A 9,098-nucleotide genomic window follows, 5' to 3' on the forward strand; every position below is an offset into this window, starting at 1 on the left:
ACTGACCACACTGTATGAGAGAAGCAAGTGAATATCTGTGGTGCAATACGCTACCCTGGGAGCCATCATCACGAGCACGTACGCGTGTGGCGCATGCGACGATACCCTGGGAGCCATCATCAAGAGCCAGAGCACGTATGCGCGTGGCGCAGGCGACCATGCCTCGTCGGTACAAGCTTAGAGCATCTCCAAGCATGTGTATATTTAAATGTCTATATATTTATATAGACAATGGTTTAAAAAAATTCTCTCATATACACGTTCAGTTTTGCATCAGAACGTCTATATACAGGGACCATGACAGGTGGGCCGTCGCTGGAGAGAGGAATAAATCATGACTGCAGCTGAGTTTAGACGACGCCTTCATATTGTCCAAGCGTCGACATTGTCAAGGTCGATTTAGAGGATGGGTATATTTGGACGACCATATAGACAAGCTGCTGGACGCCTGTTTTGGGCTCACGTCGTGGAAAACGAGTATAGACAGCTATGTAGACAAGCTATTGGAGATGCTCTTAGGCCAGCCTACGCAATGTTATGTTCAGCCAATGAGAGTCTCCGTGAAGGTCCCCAGATGGCCATATAAATAGGGGGAGGCTATGACCTCGCAAGGGGAGATTGATTCGCAACACAAGTCACACATTGTAGTCAACTATCATATGAAATGAGCGCACTGAGCGGCGATGAGGGCGACTCCGGGGCGACTGGAGCGGCGATTGCGGGGGCGCCGCCCCCATCTCCTGGGGTTCATCAGCGCGTCGGCGGCTGGTTCTGGGCTCTGGCCGACTCTGATGAAGACGATGCGGACGGTGACGGGGATGCTCCGGCGGCCTCACCGCTGTCGCCGACGCCGTCGGATCTCATCTGCGAGTTCTTCCACTTCGGCTATGACGAAGACCAAGTGGCCATGACGGTCGACAAGGTCTTGCCTCCCGACGATCCGGCTAGGGTTGGACTTCACGCAGGAGAGAGGAAGGAGATGGTCCGTCGCGTTGTTCACCGGAGAACGGTGGCGACGGCGATCAGGCCATGGAAGGGCCCCCTGCCTAAGGTAAGTCTTCCGAACCTTACGCTCTTCGATTTGATCCGTCTGAAGTCATGGATTACGGTTAAGAAGAGGAAGCATGCGCACCGGAAAGTGGCCGGACTGGCGCCGGCGCCGGCCGCGGCACGCACGCCGGCGATCCCGGGGATCGGGATCAGGGCGGCTCGGGAGTTTCGCTTGAAATTTCTCTTGGGCCGCGATGGGCCGAATCTGACAGACACTAGGCCGCAATTGGTTGGGCCGGAGATAGCTGGGTATGAGGCCCAGGCTATTCCGAAACCCATCAAGTTTGCGTGCACCGACACATGCAGAGTTTTGATCGATCATGTCCCTACGTACGTTTCTGTGCCGCTAGCTAGGGTTCGTCGGCACGGGACGCCGGTTTTCCCTTCCTGCGGCTCTGGACGAGCGAAACGGATCAGGCCCCTCGTTGCGATGGCGGGCCTAGGGGCGGGGGCACCACCAGCGAAGAAACCTCCGACGGTGGCTGCGAGTGGCCGCGCCGGGGTTGCGCCGTCGCCGACTGTGGGCGCTGGGCGTGGCGCCACGGCTCCTGGTGGCCCTAAACCTCCGGTGGCCTTTACGCAAGCCGCTGTGGGCCGAGGAGGTGGCTACCCCGGGACTCGGCCACCGGCGCCCGCTGCGGGTCGGAGTGGGACGCCTTCTGGTTCCCAGCCGACAGCGTCTAGGCCACCAGTGCCAGCAGCGGGTCGGGGCGGGCCTGTTGGTCCCCGGCCGACGGCGCCGAGCACGGCGGTGAATGCTGCTACGGGGCGGGGCGGAGCGCAAGGTCCGAGGCCAACTTCGGTCAACTAGGTCGCATCGACCTGCGCCACCGCCTCACTACATCATGAGGCCGGCGCAAAAATGGCCTGGCCCAGCGCAGTCGCATCAAAACGCGGTTGTTGGTGGGTCTAATGAACCTCCCTGGAGACAGTGGGGGGACGATGGTCACAATGCATATGGGGAAGGCCAACACCGTGGTTCGTCGTCGACGGGAGGTGGTCGCGGATATGCTTGGCAGAGTGATGGTTCTGCTAAGAGACCTTTTCTCGGCCCTCCGAGTGGTTTTGTTGAGGGGGCATCTGGCCCTGACTACCGGCAGCGAGGTGGCTACCGGGGTCCTCGTGGTGGTCGAGGTCGGTACCGTAACAGGCAGCCCCCTCCACCTGTTGTTGTCGAGCAGACGACCTCTGTCCTGGCAGCCGATTCCGGTCAAACGCCAGATTTGTCTAGCCAGGCTATGGACGTCGTGACGGCGCTGGCCAACGCTGAGGTACCTGGGATTGTGGCTACAGCTGAGGCGGCAGACAGGTCAGACTCGGAGAGAGCGTCCAAGTGGGCGCGTAAGAAGGAGAAGATGTTGTGCTATTGTTGTGGTGAGAAGGGCCACTTCATTGCTGAGTGCGTGGCGGAGCTTTGTGATTCGTGTGGTAAGCCAGCACATGTTACGGGGGATTGCCCGTTTTTGCGTGATCAGGTTCCGACTCTTACAATGTATGGAGTATATTGTGCTGAGTTGATGTTCTTTGAGTCTCCGGCTGCGAGAGAGATTCCTGTGGAGACCCAGAGTTTGACCACTTGGGTTGTGAAAGTTACCCAAGGAGATGTCTCTGAGGCTCAGATTGTGCAGAGGCTTCAGGAGTTAGCTCCAGGTGACTTCCAGTGGGAGCTTGTCAGTATTGAGGCCAACATGTTCAAGGTTGACTTCCCCTCTGTGGAAGATTTGCAGAGACTGCTGAGTTTTGGGCTATGCAGTGTACCTGGCACAAAATGCATTCTGGAGTTCCACAAGTGGAAGAAGGTTGAGCCACAGGGCAAGCCCCTTACTCAGGTTTGGTTACGATTTTCCGGGGCTCCCTCCGAGCCGATGCAGGATGCTCGGGTCGTGGCTAGCTTGGGTATTATGGTTGGGAAACCTGAGAGAGTGGATATGGCCTTTACCCGCGCTCATGGGGTGGCCCGACTATTGGTGAGTGTTCTGGACATTGAGTTCGTCCCTGATGTGGTCAAGTGGACGTATGGGGGACAGATTTTCAACCTAGAGATTGAGTTTGAGGATGCAGATCTCTTTGCTGAGGCTATCAATGGGACTGATGTAGATATGCACGAGGGTGATGACAACACGGGTGCTAAGGAGGCACCGGTTGACGATGCTGGACGAGAGGTGTCCAACGGATCGGGCCCCGTTACTCAGACGCCCGGGGACGGGCCCGGGGACGGGACGGCACCATCCTCCTCGGTGCCTATGAGTTCTCTGAGGTTTGGGTCGTTTGAGCCAGCCTCTGCCCCTCCCAGACTCTGGAGTGACCGGGTGGAGTCCGATGATGTGTTTGAGCGCACGCTTCCTGCCTTGGAGGTTGATGCTGCTGATTGTCCCGTGCTCGGAGGCTTGGTGAGGAGTTTCTCGGTGACGGCTTCGGTTTGGGGAGGGGAGGTGGAGTCTGAGCAGGTGGCTCCTCTCTCTCCCACTCTCCCCGCGGTCTCAATCCGGGAGACGACGTCCACTTTGGAGGCTCTTCCTAGGGGAGGGAGTCCGGGGCAGGTGGCCTCGACTTCTTCTCCTCCTCTCGTGGCGCGAGAGATGCAGACGGCGGCTGGGCGTAGGGGAGGCGGTCCGGGGCAGGTGGCCTCGACCCCCTCTTCCCCTCTGGCGGCTAGGGAGGTCGCATCCCCTGTGGCGCCGGTGACCCCATCTAGCTAGAGGGTTGGGGCGGGAGGAGTGCTCGGGTAGGCGGCCCTCGCGCTCCCCTCTCCCGGCGCACCGGCGGCCCAGGGCCTCGTTTCGAGGCAGACGTTAGTGGGGTCGGGGAGCTCCCCGCCGCTTCCTCCGGCAGCTCCGGCTGATTCTTCGAGGGGTGCAGATTCGCTGTGTGCTGGGGGTGAGGCTGGTGGCTTCACTCCGAGTGGGGTCACTCGGGAGGAGGTCATCGCCTTTGGAGGGATCCCGGATCCGGTCTCTGCGGGGCGACGGATGAGCTATCTTCTCCAGGATCACCCGGAGGTTGATGACATGCAGCAGCGGTGCGCCATTAGGGCGGCCAAGCTTTGTGACATTGAGGTCACTACTGGTATGTCGGTCAACATTTCTAATTCTATTATGCATTTTTCTAATAATGAGATTATTAATAATGCACATCAATTAGGAGTTTCACTAGGTAGCAATGATAGTGAAATTTCCAACTCTGTTAATGATCTCCTAGATTTGGAAGCGGAACGCGCCTTAGAAACGATTCGAAACTTAGCAGCGGTAAAACCCATGAATGATGCAGACATTCATGTGTTGGGGGTCAGGGTGCTCGATAATTTTTGTGCGGATCTTGCACCATCCATTCCTGAGTCAGAGGAAGAGGATGACACTTTAGAGGCTGCAGTAGTTCGATCCACTAAGCCCGGTTGTGAGGACCGGGTGGAGGATTAAAGCAAACCCAAACGCAAGTGGAAGCGGAAGATCTGCCCGGCTTCAGCGGTACGTAGGAGTGCTAGGATCCGTACTACTAAAAAAATTCATGATGAAATATGAAAGGGATCTTTTGGAATAGCAGAGGTCTGAAAGACTTGGCTAAAAGAAGGTTTCTTGTAGATGCGTCTATCGAGCATAGATTGGATTTTATTGCTCTCTCAGAAACTGGTAGAGATAATTTTGCGCCCCAGTTTCTCAATACTTTATCGGGAGGTGTCGATTTCGATTGGCACTGCCTGCCTCCGAGAGGAAGATCGGGTGGGTTCTTACTTGGAGTGAGATGCGATCCGCTGGAAGTCCGAAGTGTAGTGATGGGAGACTTCGCGGTTAAGTTTCGGGTTAGGTCGAAAGCTGATGGGTTTAATTGGGCTCTGGTGGCGGTTTATGGTGCCGCACAGCCCGAGCTTAAACCAGAGTTCTTGGCGGATCTTGTTCGAATTTGCGGCTCTGAGCAGCTCCCAATTCTGGTTGGGGTGATTTCAATATCATTAGGAGGAGAGAGGAAAAGAATAATGATAATTTTGATGGCAGATGGTCGTTTATGTTTAATACCATTATTGAAAGCTTGGATCTAAGAGAGATAGAGCTTTCCGGTAGAAAATTTACTTGGGCTAATGCTTTGCCAAACCCGATGTTTGAGAAGCTGGATCGAGTCCTAGCGAGTGTCGAGTGGGAACAGAAATTCCCTTTGGTAACGGTCCAGGCTCTTTCGCGTGGAATTTCTGATCACACGCCTTTGTTTGTGGACTCGGGTGAGCCAAACCACATGGGTAACAAAAATTCCGTTTCATTCGAGCTGGCATGGTTTGAACGTGATGGCTTCTTGGATCTGATAGCCAGGGAATGGGCTAAGGATGCAGGAGGTAGGACTTCGGTTGAGCGCTGGCAGAATAAGATCAGGCATTTGAGAAGTTTCTTGCGTGGGTGGGCTAAGCATCTTAGTGGGATTTATAAGGTCGAAAAGGAAAGGCTCCTTACACTTATTCAGTCCCTGGATTTGCAAAGCCGAATCCACAATTTTGCAAGCCACGGAGCTTCATGCTAAACTGGAAGCGGAGATGAGGTTGAAAGAGCTTCTCCGTGAAGAGGAATTAAAGTGGGCGTTGTGGGCTAAGGTTCGCAAAGTTGTCCAGGGGGACGCGAACACTCAATTCTTTCACTTGATCGCTAATGGCAAGCACAGAAAGAAGAGAATCTTTCAGCTTGAACAAGATGAAGGAACTATTTTAGGTCAGGATAACCTAAAATTATATATAACTGAGTACTATAAGCAGTTGTTTGGGCCTCCGGAAGATAGTTGTGTGTCCCTGGATGAGTCCACGATTGAGGATGTGCCTCAACTTACTGTTGATGAGAATGATATTTTGATTGCCCCGTTCTCGGAGAAAGAGGTGTTTGAAGCTATTGCGCAGATGAAAGTGTACGATAAAGTCAAATGGCCTCTCCTTCAACAGGCCTTGCGTATGAAAGGTTTTGATGAAGCCTGGCGACGCCAGGTAGAATCATTCACACAAAAAGGGAGTGTTGGAATTAAAGTGAATGACGACATAGGTCATTATTTCCAGACACATAAGGGCCTAAGACAAGGGGATCCGATGTCTCCTATTCTGTTCAACATTGTAGTTGATATGTTGGCAATTCTGATAGGAAGGGCTAAGGAGGTTGGTCAGGTGGGTGGCTTGGTACCTCATCTAGTTGATGGTGGTGTGTCTATCCTACAGTATGCCGATGATACGATCATCTTTATGGAGCATGACTTGGCAAAAGCGAGAAATATGAAGCTGGTGTTATGCTTATTTGAACAATTGAGCGGGTTAAAGATTAACTTTCACAAAAGCGAATTGTTCTGCTTTGGTAGAGCCAATGACGAACAAGAGGCTTATAGGCAATTGTTTGGGTGCGAATTGGGGACTTTACCTTTTACATACTTAGGTATACCAATCCACCATCGTAAGCTGACAAACAGAGAATGGAAGTGTATCGAGGACCGATTTGAAAAGAAACTGAGTTGCTGGAAGGGCAAGCTCATGTCATACGGAGGCCGATTAATTTTGATAAACTCGGTTCTCACGAGTATGCCTATGTTTCTTTTGTCGTTCTTCGAAGTCCTAGTTGGAGTTAGGAAAAGACTGGACTTTTATCGATCACGATTCTTCTGGCAGAGCGATGAACTAAAAAGAAAATACAGACTTGCCAAGTGGGATATTATCTGTCGACCGAAAGACCAAGGGGTCTTGGCATTGAGAATCTTGAGGTCAAGAACATGTGTCTTCTCAGCAAGTGGCTGTGGAAGTTATCGGTCGAGACTGATGCTACTTGGGTGCAGATCCTCCGTAGCAAGTATCTTCACTCCAAAACTTTGTCCCAGGTGACAGCGAGGCCGACTGACTCACCTTTTTGGAAAGGGCTTATGAGAGTCAAATTAACCTTTTTTTATAGGACAAAGTTTATTATCGGCAACGGTGCTAGCACGCGATTCTGGGAGGATACTTGGCTTGGAGAGACCCCCCTTGCCATTCAATACCCGTCTCTATATCGTATTGTTCAACGACGTGATACTTTCGTTGCAATGGTACTTCAATCCATTCCCCTTAATATTCAGTTCAGAAGGACGCTAGTCGGCAATCGTTGGGAAGAATGGCTTCATCTAGTGAGTAGACTGATGGAGGTTGAGCTGTCTCAACAGCCCGATAAATTACGCTGGAAGCTTACTAGGTCTGGAGAGTTTACAGTTAAATCAATGTATCTTGATGTTATCAATTCAAGCTCTATTCCTAGTTCCAAACATGTTTGGACTGTCAAAGTTCCTTTGAAAATCAATGTGTTTATGTGGTTTGTACATAAACAAGTAATATTAACCAAGGACAATTTGGCAAAGCGTAATTGGACAGGACCTACTAGGTGTAGTTTCTGTGATCGGGATGAAACGATCAAACACTTTTTTCTTGATTGCCCGTTAGCCAAAGTTCTATGGCGGACGGTCCATATTGCATTTAATATTACTCCTCCGAGTTCTGTCAGCACGTTATTTGGAACGTGGCTTAACAGGATAGAGTCCGAAATAGCGAGACACATTCGCGTAGGAGTATATGCTTTATTGTGGGCAGTCTGGAACTGCAGAAATGATTTGGTTTTTAACAACAAATATTCATTTTTTGCAGGTTATTTTCCATGCACTTCGTTGATCCATATGTGGTCGCTACTCACTCCGACGGAGGCCAGGGAGCGTTTGGTTACTGGATCTATTCGCTGGGAGATGGTAGCACGGGATATCTTCACCCGGTTTGGATGGCGGTCATGTAATAGGATAGGCAATTAGTTTACCTATCTTTCTTATGCCAGCCGGTTGTGGCTTTTTGTGGCTAGTTTGTTATTGGCCCTTTGGCTCTTTATGAGCTTTCCTTTATTTTCGTTTGAGACTCTAAGACCTTGTTGAACCTATTTGCTTATTTAATAAGTTGGCCGTATACATCGTTCTGATGCAGAGGCCGGGGAGTCCCCCCTTTTCGAAAAAAACTATCATATGAAATAAAGGGTAGTGCAGGAGTAGGGTATTACACCAATATGGTGGCTTAAACCTGAGTATTCCTGTGTGTTCTTCCCTTTGTTTTCTTCTTACGTTCAACCATGATCTAGAAAGCTAGACGTGTTCAGTCCCATCGAACTCTCAAAGTGTTGTAGCTGACAATACAATGTTTGGTTCTTAGACACACCGACAATAACCTTTTCAAACATCACTCTTCATTGGATAGTTGTACTCATCATTACTCGGGTCTAGGGTTAGACCAAAAGCTTGTAGCTCACGAGCTTAATAACCGCTCGAGAGCTCATCTCGTCAACCTCGTAGCTTGCTTCTTAATGAACAGAGTATATTTCAGCTGGTTAAACTTAACGAGCTTAATGAGCGAGCTAATGAGTTCCATGAGCAACTGATTAAACTCGTTAACACAACACAACACAACACATATTATATTCCCTTCCTTTCTTTTTAGTTTGCATATAAAAATTTGGTCAAAGTCAACTTTTTTAAAGTGTGACTAACTTTAGAAGAAAAAATATCAACAATCACAGTCTGAGATCAATATTATTAGATGCATCATGAAGGACCAGTTCTTTTGGACGGCTTAAAAAATAAGCTGGCTCTTAAATTTTTTGAGACTTCTAAATCAGTTATACTAGAATCCCTAGGCGACTTATGAGAAAAGCTCGGATGGATGCGGCTTATTTTTTAAGCTGCCAAAAGAACCAACCCGAAATGAATTTTCATACCATGTATGTCGTGGGGTTATCACGACAGATGTCCTAGTGTGAGGACTTAGTCGTGGAGCCATCGCAACGAGATTAGATTAAAGGGGTTAAACGGGACAAAGAACACAGGGAGTTTATACTAGTTCGGCCCCTTGCGGTGAAGGTAAAAGCCTAATCCAGTTTGAGGTGGTATTGCTTGTGTCTCGATTACCAGGGAGCGAATACGCTTGACCTAGCTTTCGATCTCTCGTTTCTTGCCCTTAACTCGCCGCCGGGTCGTCCTTTTATATACACAGGTTGACGCCCGGTGGCTTACAGAGTCCCGGCCGGCTCATAAACGTA

This window comes from Aegilops tauschii, chromosome 3, assembly GCF_002575655.3.
Source record: "Aegilops tauschii subsp. strangulata cultivar AL8/78 chromosome 3, Aet v6.0, whole genome shotgun sequence".
In the NCBI taxonomy this organism is placed as follows: domain Eukaryota; kingdom Viridiplantae; phylum Streptophyta; class Magnoliopsida; order Poales; family Poaceae; genus Aegilops; species Aegilops tauschii.